The sequence below is a fragment of the Arvicola amphibius genome, chromosome 6 (assembly GCF_903992535.2).
Source record: "Arvicola amphibius chromosome 6, mArvAmp1.2, whole genome shotgun sequence".
Classification (NCBI taxonomy): domain Eukaryota; kingdom Metazoa; phylum Chordata; class Mammalia; order Rodentia; family Cricetidae; genus Arvicola; species Arvicola amphibius.
In genome coordinates this window covers 112913699-112940785 of record NC_052052.2, presented here as the reverse complement: position 1 = coordinate 112940785, position 27087 = coordinate 112913699, and the positions used below count along the sequence as shown (strand labels likewise).

At 40.8% G+C, this 27087-nt stretch overlaps 1 protein-coding gene across 2 annotated transcripts in view; it reads right to left on the bottom strand.

Annotated features, from left to right (window-relative positions):
* Window positions 1-24947, bottom strand: part of Larp4b (La ribonucleoprotein 4B) — a 75235-nt gene extending 50288 nt beyond the window's left edge. For both annotated transcript variants that reach the window (XM_038335158.1, XM_038335159.1), the window contains exon 1: window positions 24660-24947. The gene's annotated coding sequence lies outside the window, so the exon portion shown is untranslated. The remainder of the gene's footprint in view (window positions 1-24659) is intronic.
* Window positions 24948-27087: the final 2140 nt, after the last annotated feature.

The window sequence follows — 27087 nt, the reverse complement described above, 5'->3', positions numbered from 1 at the left end:
TATAAATAAGGGGTTGAACTTAGGTAGCCTGCATGGGCAGATAATCTGAATCCCAGAAGCCATAGGTTATTAAATGAAGAGTCCAGCGACTCTACCTTCCCTCTCCCCAGCTACTACTCCCTGCCAAGTAGTTCATCAGGAAGACCTGAGGACACCAATCAGTAGAGGAAACTGTCTCAGTGGCTGACAGCTCACCAGATAGATAGCCTTATTGCTGAAGACATTAATGGTCCAGTTGTAGGCCATAGAGAAATCAAACTGGAACTGAGATTTAAAAAAAAAAAAGCTACCTCACCGGGCGGTGGTGGTGCCTGCCTTTAATCATAACACTTGGGAGGCAGATCTCTGTGAGTTCGAGACCAGCCTGGTCTACAAGAGGTAGTTCCAGGACAGGCTCCAAAGCTACAGAGAAACCCTGTCTCGAAAAACCAAAAAACTTCCTCCCTGAAGGCTAGCCTTCACAGTGCCAGAACAGGCTATGCAGGTTTCTGAGGGAGATTTTTCACCAAGCCTTACTCTGAGGTGGGTCCTGCATGGTATATTATCAAAGAGTCAGGCAGGGTGTGCCCCACAAGCACGAAAGAGGTACATCCGCTACGGGAGTAACCAATCTCATTCTGGCTGATACTGAGACCCACTCCACAGTAGGTATTTACTTCTGGTCTCATTAACTCTGGTCAAAAGCCGGGACCATGGAAGCCATAGGCCCTGGTGAGGAACTACTGCTATTTCAATAGAGACATGATATACCCAACAATTTGCCTTCTAAATAATTAGGCTGTGTCCAAAAGCTGTCAGCTTTAGCCTGAGAAACTTCTGCTGCAGTGGCAGCTGTAACTGCTGCACGCTCAGCCATAAATGGGACATCTACAATCACCTACCCCAAGGCTTTAAAGAATGTAAGAACCAAAAGAAAGAAAATGTTTTCCAATGTTCTCTGTTGGGCATGACACAGCCACTATACTCTTGAGCCCACAACAGCTATGATTATGGTACAAGATTGGGGCCATCAACCTGCCATAGCAGGGGAGCTCATGAGGCCCCATGACTCCCTGAGGATTGTAGCTCAGGCTGGCTTTGACCTTGCTACATAGTCAAATGACTCTAAACTATTGATTCTACTGCCTCCATTTTATGCTGTGCTAAAAGTTGAACCCAGGACCTTGAGCATGCTAGACAAGTATTCTGCCACCTTAGCTACATCCCCAGCCCTAAACATGAGCATTATAAAAGTTATGTATGTAGATTATTCTGAATCACCTGAGCAAGGAAAAACTACTCCATCCACCACCCCCCAAAACCTAGTAAAGCTGGAGGGAGGGCAGTGTGGGTATGTATGCACACGGAGGCCAGAGAATATCAAGTGTCCTGCTGTATCACTCTTTGTCTTACATCCTTGAGACAAGCTCTCCAAAATTTGGAGGCCGGATGACAGCCAACCCTAGTTTCTAGCACCTCTTGTCTCTAGCACCCACAATGCTGGGGTTACAGATGTCCACTGTTTTATGAGTACCTAAGACTTATTCAGGTCCTCATGTTTGTGCAGCAAGTGTTACCAAACCATCTCCCCAGGCCAATGAGGTCCATTTTGAAGGGCAGATTTTAGATATATAAAACACTACGGGTCTGAGTTTCAGAGAATGTGGTGGAGTAGAAGCTGTGTCTTGAGTTGTAGTGAATGACAAGAGTCAGAGTAACAAGGAACACTTTCAAAGAATTAGAGTAAAAAAGGAAGCACAAGGGGGAGTTGATGGGAACAGCCGAAGTGTGCAAAGGCTTTCCCCCCCCCCCCCCGATGCAAAAGGAAGCAGCACAGGATCCAGTGTTCAATCAGGGAGTGGGCAAGGTAGTCCCATCTAAACCTGATAACCTCAGCCCAAAAGCAGGGAATGGATCAACCTCTGGAGACCCTGTCTACAGCTCTGCTGCTGCAGGAGCTGAACCCTGAAGCCCTAGACTATGGCTTTATCTTATAAAGCATCCAAGTCCACCTGTAGAGATCGCAGTGCTGTTTGTTTCCCTAATTTCCAAAGCACTTGAGAGTAAGTCTCAGAGTACAGTTTGGGGGCCTGGGAGAGGAGGGGAGAACCTGCCCAGATCACAGGCTATAGAGTTAAGTGTGACCATCAGAGGCTCCTGGCACATAAATAAGAGAAGCTACTAAAGTGAAGACTCAAGTGACAGCCGCGTAACACCGTCTAGCATGTGCTCGGTATCAACATAAACTATAGAGTCTCCAAGTTTAACCGACACCACCCACCATGAGAATCCAATTTTGGAGAACCCAGAGAAAAACTACTCCTACAAGCCTTTTGGCTTTTCTTTCCTTTTTACTATACTTTGAATAGTATTTTAACTTTTAGAGCTATTTTTCCCACTTTCTTATATTTATCCAATCCTTTATTTTCATTGCTGTGCTAACTTTTAAAAACTCTTCCTCCTTTATTTTAGTTATGCTTCCTAAGGCCCCTCTCTATTTACTTTCCTCACCTTTAACTGAAACCACTTGAATTTCACAGCACATGCATACATTATTGCTGTCACTTTCTGTTCCACAGGCGTTATGGGCTTTAATTGACTTTAGCTGTGTTTCTGTACCTTGTTCAGTTTGGTTTTTGCTGTTACAGTACTTTATTTTCTTCTCTGAATGGTAGTGAGGATTGAGTAGGCTGCTTGAAGTTGGGATGATGGTTCAGTCAACAAGGTACTTAGCACCGAGTATGATTTCATATCCCCAGCATCCACATAAAAAGTTAGGTGCAGTCCCACCATCGGGGAGGCAGCAACAGGAAGACCTACCTGCCTGAAGCTTGCTGTCTAGCTACTCTAGTCTAACACTGAACCTCAGGTTCAATCAGAGATTCTGTCTCAAAAAAAAAAAAAAAAAAGTTGATAAGACTTTTAATGTTGACCTTTGGCTTCCACACATACATATAAATGTGCACATATGCACACTTATGTGTATGTACACAAATACATACCACATAACAGCATACAAACACAAGCAAAGAGTAAGTTGCTCAGAAGACAAAAGGGACTAGAGATATAGGGTTAGAGTCCCAGCACTCCATAAACTAGGTGTGGTGCTATCAGCCTGTACTACAACTCAGAAGATGGAGGCAGAGGATTTGGATTTCGAAGTTATCCTCAGCTGTTTGGGGCCAAATGAGTACATGAGACTCAACATTAAAAAAAAAAAAAAAAGTTACAGGGCCATTAACATCAAGCAGGTTGATTTTTCTCCTCACAGAAATTCCTTATAAGATGAACCTGGAACATTTTACTATGAAAACAAAGAATCTATTCACAATAAATGGGGTCACACTTCAAGAACACAAAGAGATAGCAGAAGTGGTCTTGACTGTATATAAAATATGGTATATAAAAATCCGTGAAAGCTAAACATATCACCTCTATAGAGCTTGCTTCTGGAGTCTGCTAGGGTACCAATTCATTACCCTATAGATTATAGTGAGGGAAACCATGCACTCCACCTCCCCTAGATGAATCACATTTCATGACGAAACAGTTACCAAAGGAAGAAAAGCCTTAGTTAATGGAGAACGAGTTATTTTAAATAAAAATATTCAAAATTTAGTGTTGGGCACAGTGACATCAGGACTGTAATTTCAGCATTCAGGAGTCTGAGGCCAGAAGACGGAACTCCAAGTCAGCCCAGACAGACGACATGAGCCAGACTAGAAAACAAAAACCTACCAACAATGGCGACAACTCACAGGAGGAGCAGGGTGGATAAATTTTAGACTGCATAGCTGATGAAAATTTTATAAATGGCAAATAAGATACTGACTGGGGCTATTTTTCAGTCTTGTCATAGGAACTTCAGGCATTATTTTCTTGATGGACAACAGTACCATCTGTGAAGCATTTTTATAGAAATAAAACAAAACCATGATATTTAATCAAATTTCTAGATCTGACTCCCTATTTAAAGAGAAGACTGAAGAAATTCATGTCAAATAAGCCAAAGCCATCAGCTAAATCCAAAATGTGGAACAAGAAAATGACCTCATTTCTATAAAAATACAACACATTTATATTATAAGGGAAGAAAAATATACAAACTACAGAAACTTCCATCAAAATAATCTAGTGTAATGTGAGAACTGTTGAGATTTTGAGTCAAACTGAATTTAAAATTTCATCTTGGGTATAGAAAAAAAACAGTGCACAGATAAAAAGGATACTACAGAATGATAGTAATTTTAGTGAAGTCAATCAAGGGGTTCCAGTTCTATTTAAAATGAGCTTGTCTATAAGAGACATAAACCAAAATCTTTTATTCATTGAGTATGGTAACACTACTCCAACAGACATAGTTATTTAGAAGGCCAAGTTGGGAGGGTCACCTGAGGGTTCAAGACCAACTTTGACTACAGTCAAAGACTTATCCTATAATAAATAGCTTGTGGAATGAAATACACATATACATCTATATTGCAATTCGAACGTAAACTGTTCCCCTATAGACTCATGTATTTATAAACACTTGGTCCCCAGCTGGTGGCACGGTTTTGAAAGGTTATGCAACCTCAGGAGGTGGAGTCATGCTGGAGGAAATGAGTCACTGGGAGCAGGTCTTGGGATTTTATAGCTCAGCCCCATTTACTGTACCCTCTCTGCTTCCAAACCTTGGATGCTTATGACTGATCCACCTCCTGATACTACTACTGTGCCTTTCTAACCAAGAAAGAATTTATAGCCTCAAGCTCCAAGCCAGAAAATCTTTCCTTCCTTTAATTACTTGTTATGCAGTTTGTTACAGAAATGGGCAAAGTTATAGAATCTGAATTTTGTTTTTTAAATATACTAGTAAAGTTTCAAAGGGGGGGGACGACAAAACCACAGGATGGCAGCAGCTGAAACCCGCTAGACAAGTCAGCTGAGTGAGGGTCCTAATAATGTCTTTATCTTTGTGTATTTAAATCTAAAAAGAAAAAATAAGCACACACGTATAACTTGGATATATTACTGATACTCACTTAAAACAGCATGTTTATTTATACTTAAAATGTGTCCTGATGAAATAAAACACATAAACCATTTTATGAACAATGATTGTGTTAGCTTTAGCCATAAAAGGAAATAAGACAACTACAGAAAGGCAGAAACTAGTACAATCAATTGCATCTCTTGAAGAATTGACAAAACCCACAAAGTAAAAGGGAAAAAAGCACTATATAAAACGATAGTCAGTAAAATTCTATTTTTTTAAATTAACATCTTTTTAATTATTTAAAAAACAAAAGAAACTAGGAAGAAATAAACAAAGAGATTAACAATGTATGATTAAAGTTATACTTCTTATATACTGCAGAGAAATGAACACTGTAGCAAGGATACAACAGTACAACTCAGCCCACTAATGCTTCCTTCAGCATCACTAAAAAAACAATGGCCAACTACTCTACTCTACCATCAGTATTTATACAATGACTTTAAGTATGAAGTTTACTAAGGTCTCTTCTCAGTCTCATGACTGGGACCAGTAAGTTCAGGGTTGGAACACAAGGGTAAGGACAAAATTCTACTATACGGGCAGTTACTCAAAGAACTACAATTTTTAGAATACAAACATAAAGTAAAATGAGGGGCCAATGAGACGGCTCAGAGTAGCACTTGAGCACAGACCCAAGACTTGCGCTTGATTCTGGGATCTCACAGGGTGACAGAAAAGAAAGGACTCCAGAGGGCTGTCTTCACTTTGAATGCACCCTGACATGGGTGGGGGCCTGGGCCTGTGGACTCATGTGTGTGCATGTGCACACACAAACACAAGCATATATGTACACATATAAAAATAAATTTTGCAAGTTAGAAAAAGAAACCGTAATGAATATTCAACTAGAAGTAAACAAATTTCCCTGAATAAGAAAAATAGGCCTTTAGACCTGCTTTAGGTACTGTTTGAATCCCTCAGGAAATCAATTTTAAAAGTCAAATTGTTCTTAGACTTTGACCTCTTTGAAACTAAATAAATTCGGGGTGGAAGGGGGGCATGGGATTGTCAAAGCAGCTAATAGAGTTACTAAAACATACCTGCAGGATTTTAGGGCTAGAAAAAGGCTCTTAGTGACATTCCCTTTCTATTTCAAGAGCTGTAAGAAAGTAAGACAGGATAGGAACTGGAGTGTCTCATTCATGTGTCCCATGCTGCTAGATCCTATTCTCTCATGGCTGTCAGACATCTCGGAAATATGCATTTTGGCTTCATACACACAAAAGTAATTGTGGACTCCTCAGGGGCAGCAACTCTGTTTTCGTTTACCTCATACAGATTACAAACAGAATTCATCTTCAGTAGTGGAAGTATTTACAGATCTAAGGACTACTATCTCCAGGAAGGCTGTGACTCTAGCTTTTTTCAGACTTAGTGTCTCTATAATAGCCTCTTCAACAAGTATCCTAATAGTAAATGTGCCACTCAAAGGTACTGGCAGATGAGAGTAATGAATTCAATCTCAGTTCACTCCTTGTTTGATTGTACATCCACACTGGCATCCAATACTGGAATACTCCTAAGCAGATGCTGCCAGCAAACTGATTATTTTAAATTTCTTTATGCATACACACCTGTGTTTCTACTGAAAACGCCAATGATGGGAAAACTGTGATTTTTATTTATTTTTGCCTGCATGTATGCCTGTGTGAGGGTGCCAGATTCCCTGGAACTGAAGACAGTTGTGAGCTGCCATATGGGTGCTGGGAACTGAACCCAGATCCTTTGGAAGGGCAGCCAGTGCTCTTAACTGCAGAGCCATCTCTCTAGCTAAGAAGGGTGTAATTCCTCCAACCCTCAAAGACAAGGTTTCTCTGTATAATCCTGGCTATTCTAGAACTTGCTCTGTAGACCAGGATAGTCTCAAATTCAGAGATCCACCTGCCTCTTCCTCCCGAGTGCGCCACCTTTATGGGTGTGTTTTATTGTTTTGTTTTTTATAGTTTGAGTTGTTTTTGCTGTTGATAAAATCAGACAGGGTTAATAAAATCAGACACAAGATACAACAATTAGCAAAATCTGACTGGAAAGGTATCTATTCACAAGAAATATATCAAAATTTTACTTTTAAATGTTACAGCAATAAAAAAAACTAATTTAGATCTTATGTATTGATCATATATAGACACAGTTTAACAGTTACAACTAACTGTCAGGTCCCAAAGAAACCCGGGACCAGTCTCACTCAGTACCTACGGTTCCTCCTAGCACTTACCACCCTGCCACCTATCCTAAACCTCTCCAGCCCAGAGGCTGGGCTTTCATTTTCCCAGCTTCTAAGTGTTGTATACTCAGTCATTTGGGTTACATGCCCTTTTGAGCTCTTGGCCTCTTGGTTCATTCTCTTGATCCACTTGGTCTCTCTTCTCTACCTCTCACCCTACTCCCCATGCCTTGGTTCAGTCTGACTGTTCTCTCCCTTCTATCTACAATAAAATCCTTCTCATCAACTATACCTAGGAAGAGTCATGCCCTCATTTTCATTCACTAACTTCTACAGAGGACACTTAAATGGAAACATTTTTAGCTGGCATTCTTATTAATATAAAACAAAACAAACCTGAGAGTTTGGGTCATCTCATTAGATAAGCCTCTGCTAGGGAAGATGTTATTTTATTCATTAATATTCTGACAAACTTCAAATCATCACCCAGTATTGTTTATAAGGAAAAACAACATGAAAAAGTCCTATATCTTTCATTTTGCATGTGGCTGTAATGGAATTTAAATGGCTCTGGAATTTTACTTCCAAAAACTTGCAGCATGCAGTCAATCACAGCCTGGCAAAATGCAGACCTTTTTGCACTTATCCTATACTGTGTCCTTTTCCACTAAACATGAGAAGTTGTTTCTATAAACTCTTCACACAATTTCACAAAAGTAAAAGCCAGGCAGAAAAGGAGACAACCACATTAGGATTACTGTCCTAAAATGCAGACTTGGTTGATTTATGTATCTTCCTTTGCCACTAAAGAAACTCAGGAAAATCAGAAAAAGCTATAGTAGTTACTTGGAGTCTCTGCAGGGTTCAAGACAACAAACATAATTATTTAACTAACTTAAAACTGGGATAGCATAAGACAAAAAAGGTTTTAATCAAAACGTTAAAGAAATCTTTATGAAAAGTTAGCCATCTAACTAATATATATTGGGGGAATCTAGATTTAATGTCCCAAGACTTTCAAAGTCTTACCTAATAGTCAGTATGCCATCATTTTCTTGACTTATTCAACGTGCCTGGCTGGCTTATCTGTGCTTTCTTCCATCCCTGCATAGATGTCTGCTGTTTGGTCCTGTTTATTTGTTGTCAAGCTACTGCAATTCAATTTGTGTGCCTCTGTTTACTCAAGCCATCTCTTTATAGAAGATGTGCATAAGGTGATGCATACCTGTAATCTAGCTCTTAGGAGGTGGAGATAGGAATATCCCAAGTTAGAGGATAGTCTGGACTACATACATGGCTAGACCATGTCTCAAACAAAACAAAGTGCATAGAGAATCCAAAGAAAGAGAAGAATAATTTTGCAATAATTCAGATGTACTGAAATTTTCTGACAAAAAGCAGGGCTGCCTAGTCCTAATCTTTTCTATTGTTTGCACCCTAGAAACTGCACCCGTGCACTCCCTCTCTTGGAAGTTTGCTGACTTTTGAGACCACTGACACTCCCCAAAAAATCTTCACCCATCTACATTTGAAAAGAAAATTTGTTTCATGGAATTCAGAACCAGTGGCCCAACACAGAAGACCTTCAAGACCCAGATATCCTCTTAAGAAATCTGTCATGGAGAACTCACCATTTAATTGTTGTATGGGAAAAAAAATCTCTATTCACTTCACCTTTGTCTTCAAAGACTGCACATCATATCCTATTACCCATTCAAATATAGATTTCCGCCTCTTATGGGGGGATACAATTTCTCAAACATTTGTCTGCACTCTTTATATAACATATTAAGTGATTAGTTTAAAAAATAAAAAACATCCAGGCAGTGGTTGCACATGCCTTTAATTCCAGCAGAGGCCAGTGGTACTGAGTTTGAAGTCCACAGAGCAAGTTCCAGGACAGCCAAGCCAGGAAACCCTGGCTGAAAAAAAAAACAATAAACAAACAAACAAATTAATAAATGCAAGAAAACAACAGTATTTACTTCTTTATCCTAAGGAAGGCTAATTTCTCTAAAAACTAAAATGATCCCGTTTCCTAGACTATTCAATCAAAACTTCACTTTGGGGAAAAAAGATAACTTCTAATCTGTATTAATCAGTCAATAAATGCAATAGTAAGAGTATCTGTAATATGTAATGAAGGGCAGTGAAACCCAGCAGGCAATACATGTCTAGAGGGGAACAGGTATTTGCTGATGACAAAGCAGGGGGCAATTACAGAATGGCAACTGCTCTTGTTCAAAACCCTAACCTACAGCCCTTACTATATTTCCTCAAGTCTCGTTACACAAACATTCAAGTCACTTTCCTTAAAAACTAAAAGCCAATGAATGAGCTGAGGGTGAGGCATACCTGCAGTTCCAGTTATGGTTGGGAGGTTGGAGCAGGAGGATTACTTTGAGCCCTAGTGTTGAAGGCCACCCTGGATAACAACACAAGACTGTACCTCACAACTGAATAAAAGAAATGAATAAACAAATAACTTATTTAATAGCATTATAAAAGCTGATAAGCCATCTTATGATATATAAAATATAGCCTTCTTTCTCAAATTTAATATTTTTGTGTATACATAAAGTATGTAGCCCGGCAGTGGTGGCACATGCCTTAAATCCCAGCACTCAGGAGGCAGAGGCAGGCTGATCTCTGTGAGTTGGAGGCCAGCCTGGTCTACAGAGTAAGTTCCAGGACTGTCAGAAACTTTGCCTTAAAAATAAATAAATAATAAATAAGTGCATACAAATAATAAAAGTATATAGATAAAATATGGTATCTATGTTTAATATTTTAGTAAAAGAGAACTAGTTCCTAGCAATTATAATCCCATATTGCTTCTGAAAAAAAAAAAACAAAAAAAAAAAAACAAAACCACACCTCATAAATGAAGACGAGGTGCCTAAATATAGCCTGGATATGATAGCTTTTAGAAAAAGAAAAACATAAAAATGAATGGGTTTTTGTTCTCAGAAGTTAACTACATTAAAAACGTTTTGCAGAAAAGCCAAACAACCAACTTAAGGTTCAATGGCTCTATATACCTAGTTCCCTACCTATGATGTGGATCCCATTTCCTGTCTTTCCTCATCTTTAACATTTCCCCTGTAAACTGTTTCAAAAAGCCTGGGCTAGAGAGATGGCTCAATGATTATGGGCACTTGCAGAGGACCTGGGTTTAGTTTTCAGCACCCACATAGCAGCTCCTAAGTTCCAGATCTGACACCTTCTAGCCTCCAAGGGCACCAGGGACACATTCAGTGCACAGACATATGCTCAGGAAAAAAACACTCATACATAGAAAAATAAATCACCGTTTATAAAAATAATCCAATATTGACTCAAAAGACAAAAAAACTGTGACATGAGGAGCAGGAGAAGCCAACCCAGACTGGATGACCTCATGACCTTGCTCCTGGGAGCCAGTCTAGGGATTGTTTTCCAGACATATGCTTTCCACAACCTGCTCTTGTCTCCAGCCTCACCAGCATTTAACAGTTTCCCCACTGTAAAGTTGGATGGATCTCTCAGCAGCACAGCACAGCCCAACTGTGAGGCTGCTGCTCTGCTTTCTCCCCTCCGGCATGGTGCTTCTGCTTCTGCAGCTACTCTTTCTCAACCACCCTGAAATGTTCTTCCTGTGTGCTAAGCAGAGTAAGAAGCTCTGTATACCATGCAATTGAAAGGAATTGCAAAAGGCAAATAAATAATTTCAAAATTAATGTGTGCATACTTAAAACCTGTATGTATTCCTCCTTTTGATACTCACCATAGACCCAGTCCCTCTATCAATGTTCTTTCTCATGTAGGTCATAATACATCATTTATTTTGTCACTGGTTCTTTATGAAAACAACCTAAATACAAAATGTTTATAGAAGGATTATTCTATAGTGTGTGTGTCTCTGTGTATATACACAACCTTTCGTGTCACCCTCAGAAACAGCTCAAGACAGGGACTGGAACCTGCCAAGCAGGTCAGGATGATTAGGCAGTGAACCTACAGATTCTCCTGTCTCTGCCTCCCCAAAGCTGGGCTTACCAGTACAGCACCATCCAGCTTTTATTTTTTCTATCTATTTACTTTACCTTGTACGTTATAATGTTTTGCCAGTATACATATATGTGTACCAAGTACATGCCTGGTAATCTCCCTGGAACTAGTGTTATGCATGGTTGTGTGGATGCTGGGAATAGAAACTAGGACGTCTTCTGCAAGAGCAACAAATACTCTTAACTGCTAAGCCAACTCTTCTCCAGTTCCACCTTTTCTTTATGTACGCTATCTCCTCTGACCCACCATTACAAACATTTATCATTTCTTAGTGAATGAAAACACTCAAAATTCTTCTCTTGGCTTTTTGATTTCCAAGACATAGTATTCATTTACAGTAAGTAAGTTATGTAACTGCACTAACATAAGGATCGATGTGAACAGATATAAGGCTTTGGTAAGCAGATAACTCAGCACCTGCCAAAGAAGAGTCTATCAGCCACAGTGCAGAGCATTCCACAGGTGCCCAAGGTTTCATAGGAAGAGTGCCAAATCTGGTGAATGCCACCGGAAACTCTGCTGCTTCTCCTTGTGCTCACTTTTCAGAAGGCCAGTTCACAACCATATGCTAAATTTCAAGGCAGCTATCTAGTCAAGACACAGTGAAATTGTTATGGTCTGAAAGACTCCCATGTATCAATTGTTTAAAGTCATTAGCCCGACTGCTCTTTAAAAACATAAAAATAGATACTTCCTATTTCAAGTACATCCAAACCACTGCCAATTAAAACCTTCCAAATAAGCCGGGTGTGGTGGTGCAACCAGAGGCAGATGAATCTCTATGAGTTCGAGAGAAGCCTTGTCTTAAAAAACAAAAAAGGCCTGCAAATTAACTGCTATTGTCTCTTCTCAAACAAGGCTCATTGCTACATTCCATGTTACTAAATCTTCAGAAAGCCAGTATCTCTGAAATAAATTACTACTTTAACTTCTTAGTTTTTTACACCCAGGATTTCACCAGGCAAGCTGGCCTTCTTTCCTTAAGCATGGGCCTCCTCAGTTCATTTCAAACTCTCTAGCCTGTCTTCCGGATGAAGTTGAAATAAACATAGCTATTTGGGTTTTACTTTTCTTCCTCCCAACAAGGTCTGTGTTTTGTTATTTTATAGTAGCCCTTTCTACCCTGGAATATAGCACAAATTATGGTCATCCCACCAACTCCAAAATTTTGTCACAGGGAAAGGCACTGCCTGTGCCTGCCTGGCTTTCTTGCTCACCATGGTGCTCCTAACACAGTACCTACTAAAGCAGAATCCCATTAAGTGTGTGTCTAATAACTCTTTTTTGTGACAATAAATGTGGGAAGAATTGCCTAGCAATTAAGATAGAAAGCACAAGAAATGAGATGATTCCAAGTAAAACCTTCATTCCAAATGATGGGTTACACACAAAAGATGGTATTTCTAAGTTAGGATAAAATTACCCCGAGTAAATTTTCATTTTCATTTTAGTCTCTAGATTTAGTATGTGTGCATACAAGAATGCACTTGAGATCTAAGAGTTTACATATAAAATTAAAGAGAGACATTAAAAATTAATATTAAAACGACAAATCACTAAGAAGTCTCTGAATGGCAAACACATACTATGTAAATTATTTGTATGGGAGAGGCAGGTAAAAACACTGTTTTAAAAATCTCCAAAATTAATGAACTCTCTCACTGGAAAACATTTAATATAAATGTCCAATACCTAAGCCAGAAACCTGCAAATACATTTTAGCCTTTTCTTAAATAAGCTTCATTTCTACATTCCAATTGTCACTAAACTCTTCAGAAAAATCATCATCTGTGAACCAAATATACTACTCCAAACTATTAGAACCCCTTCAGAGTGAACAAAGGCTAAATGACTGACTAGGAGTTGTGCTCTGAGGCATGATGAGCACCAACTGGGAACTGGACTCCATCCCTACCGGGCACAACAACCTCACTCACCTGGGTTTTCTCATCAACAGCACTGTGAAGACATCTTAGAACAATGCAGTACCAGGTACACAACTTGCTTTAAGACACCTAGTCATGACTATTCCTGGAGAGACAACAGCTAGACTCAAAAATTCTGAAAAATCAAACTGTTCACAAAGTCACAACATCAAACTAGTCTTCAAGTATCAAACATTACAACTGCAGACACTTTAAAGTTTCCCAAAGTAACAGTGTAAATAGTACTGAATCAAATCTCATTTTGGCTTAGTACTTTAAAAGATCTGAAAGTGGGTTATAACTCAGGCCATTTAGAATTACACTCCCTTTCCAGTGGATAATATAGTTCACATAGTAAGTTTTAAGCAAGCAGAGAATCCACACCAGTATTCGTAATTCTAATTAGCTGTACAGGGTGTGACTCAGAGGCAGAGTACTTGCCTACCACATGAGAGGACATGAGCTCAACCTTTAAGACCACAAGTCAGTATTGTTTGCTTTTTTTTTTTTTTTAATAAAAAAAAGAAGTTTGGTAAAACTGCCCACCAACACTAATGTTTAGCTCCTTTTTAGTAAGTTAAATGAACTTATTTAGTACTATTCAGTGGTATATACCTCCAGTTTCAATGATAACATTAAATATTCTCATTAGAGCCTATAGCCTTTCTCTTTTTGAGCTGATCTTGTTATGTTGAACACACCAGCATTGAAGGTGAAATCCTTCCAACTGTTCTTCCTGAGACCTAGCCTTACAGAGGGGGTACTACCCCATCTAGAGCTTGCATGTCTGATGTAAGACCCCAGATACACATTATGTGTCTTCTGGATCCAAGGTCCTTCCTGCACAACACTAACTTTTTGCAAGAGGGAGTATTGTCATTATGGGTTGAAAGTATGAAACTAGAAAACGAGATCATTTTCTGTCCTTCCTGAACTAGATAATACAAAGTAAACTGTCTTGTGGCCTTAAAGAGTCCCAAACTGTAAAACAGGTGTTCTGAAGAATGCAAATATATTAATAGCTGTCTTCTGAATTATAAGACAAGCACATTGTTCTGAGTGTGAGCTGCTGCAAGTATTCAACTCTTTAATTTTGTGGGGAAACTATTGTTAAACTGAAATCCAGATACATACCAGTTGTTTTGCTTGAACACAGCAAACCAGACTACAGCAAAGCTTTCCACAAATAAATAAAAATTTAAAAAAAATCTCCTTCCCTCTAATTTTAGTCTCTTTTTGGGTCATGGATGTTGGACACAGAGGTACACATCTTTAATTACAGAACTAGGGAGCAGACGCAGGGGCATCTTTGTGAGCTCAGGGCCAGCCAAGAGACGCAGAGTGAAACTGCAGGCCAATCTCTGAGTTTGAGGTCAGCCTGGCCTACAGAGTGAGTTCCAGGACAGCCAGGGATACACAGAGAAACCCTGTCTTGAAAAAGCAAAACCAGACAAACAAGCAAACAAGTTACACATACAAGATGTGACAATGGACCTTTGAGCCCATAGATAGGCTCCTATGTTAGTACCAAGGATACTAAAATGAACAACTGTATGAATGCTTTAGTAAGAAAACCATGTAACTTTAGTAACTTTAATTACTCTTTCTTAAAAATGAATTATAATCCAGTCTGTCTATATTATACAAATTGGATGGTTCTAATTACAACATATATTACTACATCCCTATCTGAATCAAGGTTTCTGGTTCTAAAATGACAAAATCCCTAATTTTCCTTGAATACAGTCATGTACTACATACCATTTAAGTCAAGGGTAATGCAAACATAATGGTGGCCCTATACACTACAATGGAGCTTAAAATGTGGGGCAGGGCATAAGGGCTGGAGAAATAACTCACTGAGTAAGAGTACTTGATTCTTGTGGTAGTCTGATGTAATTGATCCCCATAATCTCTTAGGGAGTGGCATTACTGTGAGGTGTGGCTTTGCTGGAGTAGGTATGGCCATGCTGGAGGAAGTGTGTCACTGTAGGGCAGGCTTTAAGGTTTCCTATGCTCAGGATACCATCCAGTGTCTCAAGGTGACTTCCTGTTACCTTCAAGCCGTAGGCCTCTCAGCTTTACTCCAGTACCATATCTGCCTGCATGCTGTCATGCTCCCCATCATGATACTGGACTGAACCTCTAAAACTGGAAATGAGCATTAGATTTGTTGTTTTTTTTTGTTGTTGTTGTTTAGAGTTGCCATGGTCATGGTGTCTCTTCACAGCAATAAAAACCCTACGACAATACTTTTGCAAAAGCCTGGAGTCTGATTCCCAGAACACATATCAAGAGACTCAAACTATCTGTTAACTCCGCCTCCAAGGGATCTGACATGCTCTTTCTGGCTTCTATGGGCACCTGCACTCACATGTACATACCCTCCCACCACCCCACCCCCTGACACACAATAGGTAAATAAAAAAGGATTCCAACTGCCTACTACTGCTGTAGCTGTTGCAACATATCTAATATCTAGTTGCAACGTATTACTCACCATTGTAGCAATGCTGATAGAAACAAACCTACTGCACTGCCAGGTGTGTAAAAACACATGCAATAATGTACAGATAATACTCAATAATCATAAATGACCCTTATTAGTTTATTTATTTATTATGTTAAATTTTTATTGTTTGGTATACCATTTATTAAAAAAATATTACCATAAAACAGCATGCCATATTGTGTGGGCGGCATTATTACAAATCTCTCAGTGTAAACCTTGACTACATCAAAAGGCTATGTGAAGTGACTAGCCTATCCTGTCTATGTTTGTGTTAAGCATTCTAAGGTAATCAATATATTCACAATAATTAAATGGCCTAACTGCATTTCAGAATCTATCCCCATCATAAGCAACAAATAACACTACTTTGATCTTTTTGAAAGCTTCTTCAAGAATCTGTTTTAGGGCTGGAAAGATGGTGCTTAAGATTAAGAAAATAGTACTGATCTTCCAGAGAACCTGAGTTCTAATCCCAGTACCCACATGAGCACAACTGCCTGTAGCCTATAGTTTCAACTCCAGGAAGAGCCAATACCTCTGGCCTCCCTAGACACCTGTCCATCACCCCTGTAAAAATAATGCAAATAAATCTTTAATAAAAGAATCTGCTGTTAAAAGTAAAATGTTTTCTTAAAAACTCTGCAAGAGAAATAAAGCTAATGTTTTCATAAATGTCAAGGCTTATTTTACAGGCTCGCAAGTGTTCTGACTGAGCACTACAACTAAGTGCAATGAGCCTGGAGTGGGTCCACACTGGGGAAGAGGCAGAAGACCAGGAGCTGGATGGAGGCCAGTCCCAACTCTATATCTAGACTCTGAAATGCAGTGAGTTAGTCCTGACTCTGCCGCTAACCAGCTAGCTGTATTTCTAAGAGCAACTTCTATGGACTTCAGAGTCTTCAGAGCTCTAAAATTCCATGATGAGATGCTGTTTCCCTGGTGATTGACAACAACTGTTATCAAATCTCAACTGACAAATGAGTGTAGACTAAAACTCAAAATTTCAGAAAATAACTGTACTACCTCAAAGTGGTATGAATTTTTACCTAACACTATATGAGTATTTAGTAATTCCAGACAGGTAACAATGACATTAATAAAAACAAAATACTTCATGAACTGGACTAAAGCTTATTAAATGCTACGGTAATCCTAAACACTCGGTAGCTATTCTTTACAATAAACTTATTCAATTTCACCTCCACACACTCAATTGAAAACTGGAAGTTAAAAGATAGAGCATTCTTGCCCCCCCATAAAACTATGCGCTAATATAATTTTGGAGTGTTTAACAGATCTGCAAAAATATCTGTATGGTTTTTACCTTCAATGTAACCTCTTGTGTTTATGAAAAACATATAACATATATCATAACCCACCACAATAACAAGTACTTTCAATATTCTGAAAGACACAGTATGCTAAGAGTATTCCTGAGTTTGAGTGAAACCCACTAAAATAACCTAAATCGCAAGGCATTCCATAGAAACAGTTCAAATTTCCCATGTCATAGAGATTGAAATTCTATGATCCTGATTGCTTCCAGCACTTTGGGTTTTGGCAATTCTAGTTTCTACCTCTAATTTTTTATGTTTAGGTTTAACTCGCTTAAAGTTAGTCAGTCCTGAAGGATAATTTCAGTAGAAGAGGTTTAAGTTCATTATACAGAAAAGAGTAAGAAACTATGAAAAAGTGCAGAGCATAAAATAATCATTGGGGACACAACTTCCTGTATTTTCTCCTATGATTCTCTCCCTCTCCAAAGTTGTAAAGAAGCAAATATTGCTGGCTCACCAATTACTCATATACACAGCTGTCTGACCTGTGTACTCCAATTGACCTTGTTCTCAAAGAGCAACACTAAGCCCAGTGGTGGTGGCACACACCTGTAACCCCTGCACTTGGGGAGGCAGAGGCAGGCAGATATATGTGAGTTCAAGGCCAACCTGGTTTACAAGAGCTAGTTCCAGGACAGGCTCCAAAGCTACAGAGAAACCCTGTCTCAAAAAACCTCCTCCCCTCCCCACAAAAAGAGAAACACTAATTTGCATTCTGGCAATGGTAACAATAATTGGAGAAGTATAGGTGTCAGTCACTAAGGTTAACAGGACTTACGGATCATGCTAGTTAGTTTGAGCTGAGAGTAAAACCAAGCACACACATAAGTAGACAGAATTTATGTGACACACTAACAGAAAATTAAAATACTACAGATTGTCTTTTACACACTTTTACCGCCTAAAAGCATAAAAGAAAATGTTTTTAGCTTTCTGAGTTTAAAAGCAAACTTTTTCCACAGGACTTTAAATCTACTTTTAAAAGGTTTTGGTTACACATCAGTTAAGTGAAGACAATGGACTTACACCCCATTAAAGTCCTTCAGAAAGGAGATTTTTTTGATCCCTTGTAAGGAAGAAGTACCACCTGTTCTCCAACTAGACAAAACTTTTCCCTCTTTGCAGACCCTAGTTACAATATAACTAAGAATAACTTTACAGGTTACTGTTACTGACTAAAGCAGAGATATACAATTCAAGCTCAGGTGCTTAATTGGAATATAAATCTCAACAACGAAACATAAGGATACAATGTAAACAACAAGGAAAGGAGGGCCCAAAAAAATTATCAACAAGACTTTACAGACTAGAAAAGCTGTGTGTGTGTGTGTGGGGGGGGGGGGGGGAGTCTCATATAGCCCAGGCCTTGAACTCCTGCTCATTCTGCCTCCACCTCCCAAGTACTGGGATTACAGGTGTTTATAGAAAGGTTGTACACGGTATTATTTAAAATGAATATTGAAACTGTTCAGAAAGAGTAACAATCACTGAAGCCAACTGTAGGTTTATATCAAGTTGGCCCAAGTGTTTGCATCCTGTACTGTGTATTGCATCAACCCACAATAAAAACACAAAGCTTTATGAAATGTGACAAGATGTTGCTATTTTTCAGAGATGTTACTTAAAAAAGAATGTTAATCAGTTTGCTTTGATAAAATCTGAACTTTCTAAGCCTGCATTCTTTTTTTCTGGGCGTTGGTTGCACACACTTTAATCCCAGTACTTGGGAGGTAAAGGCTGGTGGATCTCTGAGTTCAAGGCCAGTCTGGTCTACAAATAAATTCCAGAACAAGCCAGAGATACAGAGAAGCCCTGTCTCGAAAAACAACAACAACAATAATTTTGTACAACAAAAACTAAAGCAAGGTACCCTTCATTTATACAGGAACTGGGCCTCTTCAACTATGACCAAGAGAATAAAGTAGGGATTGTGCCTTGCCACTGAATATAATTCTATCTGTGCACTCATTTCTGTCTCTTTCATATAGCTTTCCATAAAGCAGAACAAGTATTTTCTTAAATGTTTTCATTCTGTTGTCTTTATTTATGTATGGCATACTTGTGGCAGAGTAAAACTTCCAGGAAATGTTTTGCCCTTTTAATCCTCTGGGATGGGGGGGGGGGGGGTCAAATGAACAGTTTGTGAGCTCGGTGGCATCTTTAACTCGCTCAGCTATCTTACCAGCCTCAGAACAATTATTTTTAAAAGGCAATCCAGATCATGTAATTCACTACTTAAAAACCTTCCAAGTGTTTCCTGATATTCTCAGAATAAACAACAAAATTCTAAACCTACAAGGGACATCCTAGGCCCTCTAAGACCAGCTCCTACCTACTTCTTCCAGCTCTTTCCCCTCACTGAGTCATTTCTACATTAATTTATCACAAGTTCTTTGTTCCTGCCCATGTCAGGGTCACTGCAACATTATTCTCTTTGCTGAGAAGGCTACTCTCGTCTCCTGTCTTCTCTTAGTACTTCCCTCCAGGTACACATCTCTGACCTATGAACACCGACTTTTACACTGTGTTAAGTGTCTATGTGCCTGCCTTAGTGGATACTAGATGCAGCCAAAGAAGACCAGATATTTGTTTATTCACCATCACAAGGCTGGGATTTATTAAATTTCTCGGGGAGCTAGAGGTACAACTCTAGAGCATTTTGGGATGCACAGGGTTCAATTCCTAGCACCACAGAAAAAGAAAGACAGGAGAAAAGGGAGGGAGGGAGGGAGGGAAGGAGGGAGGGAGGGAGGGAAAACTAAAACCAAATCATTCTGGCACATTATGTGTCTCCTGGGATCTGGGTTCATAACAATGAATAAAACAGACAAAATCCCCTGTATAATTCATGGAAGTTAGAGTAAAGACACAGAGCACAAATAAATAATGAGCATGGCATGTTATAGTGCCGTAAGAATGATGAAAAAAAAATACATCAAGGAAAGGAAAAAAAGCCTACGGCAGACATGACATAATACATAATGACAACCTGTAACTATCAAGGAAGCATGTAGCTGTCACCAGCATCTGAATGCCAGGGTACATGATGTTAAATAGAATATTACATTATAAGTACGTTAGAAAAACTATAATTGCTTTGGGTTTTGTTAAGATATAATGTAATTTTAAAGCAAAATATAGAAAGCAAAAAAAAGTCTACCAAAGACTGTTTAAAGACCAAAGGCAATAAAATTTAAGGTCCCATATTTAAATTACTGTGCCTAAGATACTTTATCCAGTAAGTACATCTATGAAAAGTCAGCTAAAACTTTGTAAAAGTAACACCAGAAGAAACTTAGTAATGTATCCTTTTCAGGTGTGCACTTTTGTTAAGAGACACAGGCAAATACATGATCAGTAATTTCTTTTACACAAATGGGAGATGTCCCTAGCCCTGCTTCCATCCTCAGCACTTCAGGCCTTGAAGTGGACAAAAAGGTTGTAAGTGTAAAAGAGGCCTTCCCCCAAAAAAGTGTCCCTGAGTTAACTGTGTACTCAACTGATAAAGGAACACTCAGGGTGCTGCAGCAAGGGAGAATCACTCAGTCTAAATTCAGAAACCGAGGCAACTATTCCTAAAGAGCCATCTTACCAGTATTAAATAACTAGGCAAAACTTTAAAAATGTCTTGGGGAGGGGTATCCAATTTCAAGCAAAAACACTACTAAGAGTCAAGGCAGCATACTGTGGGGGAAGGGAGGCACAGAGGGCAGGAAGGCCTAGATGATCCTGGAGCAGCGAATGAAGACAAAATGGGTTCACAGTGGGCAAGATATGGAGCTTAGGACAGTACTGATAAATGTCTAGGAAGGGCCAAGCATCTAGGATGTGCCTAAAAGGCAGCATCTGGAGGGAGAAGAGCAAAGCATCTTGTGTGAACACAGGAGTATTTTAATCAAGCAAATAAGAATCATCCTGATTAACAAACTTTAAGGAAGACTTAGCATACAAACTTCAAAAGGCTATTTTCAATGATAACTGAGTCTTGTATCAGCAGATATTAAGCTCCCTTTAAAAATAATGAGGCAGCATATTTCCCATTTGTGTTAAGTATGAAATATTTTCAATACCACAATGCCTAGGCCTGAGAAGCTAAGGTGATAGGGACGGCAAGAAAAAAAAGATCATGAAACCAGCAGCATCACTCCAATGTAAATCCTTCCCAGATTAAAATAGGGATCATGCCAGCTTTAACAAAAAGTGGTGCAAAGATAGACTTTATAAGGGCACAGAGACAAGAGGCAGGGGGCGGGGACAAGGAATGGAAAGGAAGGAAGCATAGCTAAGCTAATAATTTTCCCTGTTCCTAAGGAAGACATACATGGGAAAAAATAAAGCAACTTTTAAGGCTCAACATTAAGAGGAAATATTTCCAAGTTGGAATTTATTTTCCTTCTCTTCTGGTTTTGCTTCTGTTTTCACATGTATTTATTTGTTGTGTGTTAGAAGATAACTTGGTTCTCTCCTACCATATGGGTTCTGAGGACCGAACTCAGGTCAACAGGCTGGATAGCAAGAGTCCTTAGTGGCTGAGCCATCTCACAAGGCCCCTTCCTTTTCTTAAGGGAATCTAGAGGCTTACTATTCCAATTCCATGTCCTAATAAGAAAATTCATTTCTAATTAAGGTAACTGCAGAGAACAGCAGCTCCAAAGACATTAACAAGTCTAACAATCAAGAGCAAACTAGCTGGCCTGGTGGTACAGGCTTATAATCACAGGTACTGTAAGACTGAGGCAGGAAGATAGGAAGTTCAAGGCCTGTGGGCAGCTTCGTGGAACTCGTGCCTTTATATATATAGTGTATATATTATATATAAATGTATTTTTAAACGTGGGCCGGGGATGTACATCAGTGGTAGAGTGCTTGCTTAGCATAATCAAGTTCCAGGGTTCAATCCTCTGTACTGCCAAATAAATCAGAAAAAAACATTTAAACTAAACTGAGATCTCATGAATTCAACCCTCAGAAAGTAGTGGATTCCTGTGTACTCTCTAATTAACCCACAAAGAAAACACAAAAACAACAGATTTCTTCACATGACAAAAGAAAATAAAGTGCAGCAGTAACCCTTTTTAATGAAGGCTCAACTTCGACATTTGCATTTTCTTACTCCCATTAGAAAAAGTTGAAATGGTTCAATGGCAGCAATTACAAAAGGACCCGGCAACTTTCCTGCTTCTACCAATCTGATATTAAGGAAGGAATATACCTTAAACTTGAGTGTCTACAGGAACACTGCATGTGTTAGGAAAGTACACACAAACTCCGCCTTCAACTCTAGGCACAAGAGCAAATGGGATTTACAGCAATTAACCCACGTGGCACTTCCCCAATCCCAAAGACCATCACACCTTACTAAAAAGTGGAAGATCTAGATTATAAACCTAGTTCCCATTGTTGATAGACACATGAATGCCCCATGACACAGAAACAACAGTGACAGGAGTTTGTCAGTCATTTCTGCTCGGTAACATCAACCAAGTCTAAAGTTTGCAAATCTTGTTGCAAATCTGAGTAGTTGCAGCAACTTGAAGGCATTATGCGTTTTAGAATTACTCTTTTGGTAACTTGTGAATACTTCTTCAGGAAAACAGGTAGCTAAGTGAAATATTTGTTTCAGCAGAGTTCAAATGTATCTTTGTCAAATTTTGTGCATAGTTAAGGAAGGCAGTAAGTTCAATTCTTTAAATCTCAGGTATTTTTTTTTTTTTTTACAAAATGGGCAAGCCTCCAACCCAGAACATTAAATATAAACTGCTGCTACTTAATTTCAGCTATTCTTCTATAGAATGTAGTAATATGAACGCTAGCAAACTTGTACACCCATATAATCATCTATTTTCTCTCTGAATCCTACTCAAATATAGCATAGCTCCTTTCTCCAAATTTACATACATTCTGATTCAAAACCTGTCTTCTATGCTAGATACATGTGAATGGGGGGGGGTGGTTGACAGCTGTAAGGTAAAATATTAAAAAGAGCAATTCAGCAACAAAAATAGCAAAACAGCCAACATCCACATGCTTGAGTTACATCAGTCTCATGAGGCTTTTATAGATGAGAAACTCAGCCACCAAGAAGATAACTTCTAATGACTAAGAAGTCAAGCCATTTTTATTCATGTAAATAAGTCAATCGAGCCACATTAGTTGTCCAAAATACAAGATGGAACATATTTCTAAATAGTGTAAGTTTTAAGGAGAAATGTACAGCTGAAAAATGAACCTTCAGGAAGCATTTCACTTTAGCGACTCCAGCAAACCTCCTGAAGCTATTTCTTGTATAGCTTGATTACCAAACTGCCTTTTGGTATATTAAGCACGAAGGAAAAGCCACAACCATTTCAACTTCTGTAAATTAACCCTGAGACGTTCATAAGAGAGCCAATCAGGCTGGGGTAGTATGGAAACTGCATACTAAACATACTATCTGACCACACAAAAAGTGAACATTACTCTTCTTTTCTGTTGTGGTCTCGCAAACGTCATCTCAAAAGAAATCGCATTTTATATATTCAATTCAATTTGAAAAGGAGAGTAGCTAAATACTCTAAAATAAACACTTGTAGTTGCTACTGCCTCTATTAAAAACTCCCTCGGTTAACTGTACTAGAAACTAATTCCACTGCAGCCATGGGAAGCCCTCTTCTCTAGTTTATTCAGTTACGGAAAGCTTCAAAGTTTCAGTTTGTAATTAAGACAAAGTATTCCATGGCCAGCAATAAGGTCTCAAATGGAAATAAAAATTAAGATCATTTTCACATTTCTAGTTAGTCCAAATTCAAGGCTACTTTATACCAAAAACTAAGGGAGAAACAGGATTACATTCACTGAACACGCAATGACCTCAACTCAAAACAAACTTAATGCTCTATTATACACCGCTGAGAAGCAGGTGGTATGAGGTTCCTGGCCTGTACCCATGAGTCTTCACACTGATTTTTAATTTTTTTTAACTCTCTCAAAGTCGGCCTTGCTCAAGTCTATCCAGTAGAAGGGGAAAAGGTAGCAGCATTCCAAACACACACTCAAGCAACAGGATCCTAACTTCCTGGTTCTAAAGGAATGCGATTCCCTAATGAGCCATCTCTCCCCGCAGCTCCAAGCGCGGCTGTCTGGCCGGTCTCCGGCGGGACCGAGGGGGGCGAGGCCACGGCGCCGCACTGCGGGTCCCCGGCGCCCGCCGGCTCGACCTCGGGGCGCAGATGGCCTGCGACCCCCAGCCCATAGTCCTCGGGCTGCATGGGCAAACCCACACAGGCCAAGGGGACGCGGCCTCGGGGACAACTCTGCACACGTCTCACTTCGCTCCAGTCCTCTCCAGCCAGGGCCGTGTCAGTCGGCTCCGACCCTGGCCCGCAGGTTCTCTCAGGTCCAGCCTAACCTGGGCCGCCCAGGCCACAGTCCGGTCTGCCCTGCCGGCCCTTCCATGGCCCTGCCCCTCCTCTCTCTCCGTCCTCCCCAGCGCCGTCCCCCGTCGGGCCCCGGCCCTGTGCCGTCCCTCCTCGGCCGGGCCCAGCCCTGCCCGCCACTGGCCCAGTCCCTCCGGGAAGATGGCGGCCCAGTGACAGGCTGGTGCAGGCGCGGGTCCGAGCACGGGGCGAGGAAGGGAGGCCGCCCCGTCGGTGGCCGAGGACGGCCCGCTCACCTGTCAGCCGCCCGCCCCGCCCGACCGGCCGCCCGCGGGCTCGTCGCCGCAGCCCCGGTGCCCGGCGACCGCGCAAAACACGCGGGGACGGCCGAGGAGGGAGACGGCAAGAAGAGGCGGCACGGCCGGGCCGGGCCGGAGACAGCAAAGAAGAGCGGGCGCGGGCTTGGCAGCGGCGGCAGCTGATCCTTCCCCTTTCGGGCCCGAAAATGTCTCAACCTCGAGACTCCAGATCCCCAACGCTCCTTCCCGTTCGCATGAGAACACACAGCTCCCACTTCCGGGGCCCTGCGGAAGTCCCACCCCCGCGCGGCCCCGCGCCCTACCCCGGCGCCCTCACCCACCCGGCCCGCCGACTGGAGTTTGGCGCCCGGGAGAGTCTCGCGTCATGGCGACGCGGCGTGGCGATTGGCTACGAGGACTCGAGTCCGCCCTTCTACTTCCCCCAGCCCCTCCGCGAGCACCCATCTCGCGGCATCTGTGATTGGCGCGTGCGCGCACGGCAGCGACCCCGCCCCGCCCCGCCCCGAGCTGCTGCGCGCGCCGCACGTCCCGTCTCTCCCCGCCCATTCTGCAAGCCCCGCCCTGGAGGTCCCTGAGCACCCAAGCTTGTAACTAGTTAAGTGTAGGGCTCCTAAGTGGCTGCTGGCGTGTGGAACCTCCTCGGCTGGCTGCGTCCTGAGAGCGAAAACCCCTCGCTCCGACCCACTATATTCAGGACCTCGAACACGGTCCGGCGCTCCTCTACAGCCTCAGGGAATACTGTGGGACAAGAGTGATTCGGAAGAGCTAAAAGAAAAACCAAACCTAGTCTTGTCGTTTCCCAGAGAATAGAGAATACTGATATCTTGGCCTTACCAATTTTCTTATAAAAATAAAAGCCCAAAAGAATGTTGTATTTACTTAATACTTGCTGCCTACTTCTTGCATTTTGAGCCAGTTGGATACTTTCTATAAGTCACTATTCCAAGTTGTAAGAGTTTTTCCCCTTTGAAAAGGCTCTGTTGGAATTATATCCATGGTTACTGTGTGCCTGCTCTGCTCATCGGTTTCCAGGAATAGTATTCAAACGCTGAAGTCTACATTTTAGAAGGCTTCTTGAACTCTTGTGTATTGAGTCTTTTTGTGGGAGTTGTTCTTTTCTGCCCTGTGGGTCTTGTGGCTCAAGCTCTGGTGTTTGAACTTCAGAGCAAGAGGCTTTACCAACGGAACCATCTCACCCACCCCTTTTGGGAGGCATTGTTGCCTTAAGAATACTTGTAATGAGCTGGGCGGTGGTGGCGCACGCCTTTAATCCCAGCACTCGGGAGGCAGAGGCAGGCGGATCTCTGTGAGTTCGAGGCCAGCCTGGGCTGCAAGAGCTAGTTCCAGGACAGGCTCCAAAGCTACAGAAAAACCCTTCTTGAAAAACAAAACAAACAAACAAAAAAAAAGAATACTTGTAATGTAACATACTTGTAGACCCATTTCTTCTTGTGGTGGTTTGAATGAAAATGGCCTCCACAGGCTCATAGGGAGTGGCACTATTAGGAGGTGTGTCCACTTGGAAGAAGTGTGTCACTAGGGGTTGGATTTTGAACTTCAAATGTTCAAACCAGGCTCAATGTCACTCTCTCTTCTTGCTGTTTGCTGATTCAGGCGTAGAACTCTCAGCTATCTGTTGAGCACCATGTCTGCCTGCATCTTACCATGCTTCCAGCCATGATGAGAAGACTAAACCTCTGAACTGTAATCCAGCCCCCTACTAAATGCTTCCCCTTAGAACAGCTGCTGTGGTCATGGTGTTTCATAGCAGTAGAAACCCTAAGACCAGATCTCATTATTTAACACAGGCTGGGGTTCAACTCACTTTGATTCTCTTGCCTCCTACCTCCCAAGCGACAGATGCCTGGCATTGCTGTGCCCTACTCATAGATGTGTTTCTAAAGATAATAAATTGCTTAAGAGCGAGATTTCCTCTGGTACTGGAAAGTATATATAGCATTAATATTATTCAAGCCTTCCCTTCCATAGTAGTTCTGCCTGTTGTTACATTTCAGGGTTTTTATTGTCAGAGCAATGCAACCAGAACACTACCAGACTACCAACAGGCAGACTTCAAGTATGTCTTCTCTGTCTTTTCAATAAAGATCATGGCTTGAAGCATGATTAATAAAAACTCAGAGAGAAATAGGGATTCAACCTGAAGACTTGAAAAGCAAAGCAAAGCAATCAACCACTGGCTCTTACCTTGACCTCAGTCAGCAAATGGTTATCCTTCCTCCAGGAATCTCAGAATGAGACTGTGTCTGAGAGGTGTCGTCTTCCCATCTTGTATTCCTCTCTAGTTCTAGGATTAAAGGCGTGTACCACTGGGATTAAAGGCATGTACTACCCGGGATTATAGGTGTATGTTATTGCAGCCTGGTCTGTAAGGCTGACCAGTGTG